The sequence below is a fragment of the Sinocyclocheilus anshuiensis genome, unplaced genomic scaffold (assembly GCF_001515605.1).
Source record: "Sinocyclocheilus anshuiensis isolate Anshui unplaced genomic scaffold, SAMN03320099.WGS_v1.1 scaffold697, whole genome shotgun sequence".
In the NCBI taxonomy this organism is placed as follows: Eukaryota; Metazoa; Chordata; class Actinopteri; order Cypriniformes; family Cyprinidae; genus Sinocyclocheilus; species Sinocyclocheilus anshuiensis.
Genome location: NW_015538036.1, coordinates 1184313 through 1184636, shown reverse-complemented (window position 1 = coordinate 1184636; position 324 = coordinate 1184313). Strand labels below are relative to the sequence as shown.

At 42.0% G+C, this 324-nt stretch overlaps 1 protein-coding gene across 1 annotated transcript in view; it reads left to right on the top strand.

The window, feature by feature from the left end:
• The window catches only part of LOC107680737 (uncharacterized), an 18874-nt gene that overhangs the window by 1257 nt on the left and 17293 nt on the right, over positions 1-324 (top strand). The gene's annotated exons all lie outside the window — the stretch shown is intronic.

Genomic DNA, 324 nt, shown 5'->3' with positions numbered 1-324 from the left:
TTTCACAATTTGAGTTGAATTACTGAAATAAATGAACTTTTCCACGACATTCTAATTTATTGAGATGCACCTGTAGGTACGCAACCCAGACAACGATTAGTTCTGTGAAACAAAGCAAAACCAATGTTACACCGTGTCTACACCATAGACTACACCGGACGCGAGCTGCATGGCGCGACAAAATACTATAGAACTCATTATAATCAGTGATGCTGCTACACTGGATACGGTGCGGCACGACATGACAAATCCCCTACAGAAAACTACCAGTGTAGACAGCATCACTGATTATAATGAGTTCTATAGTATTTTGTCGCGCCGCGC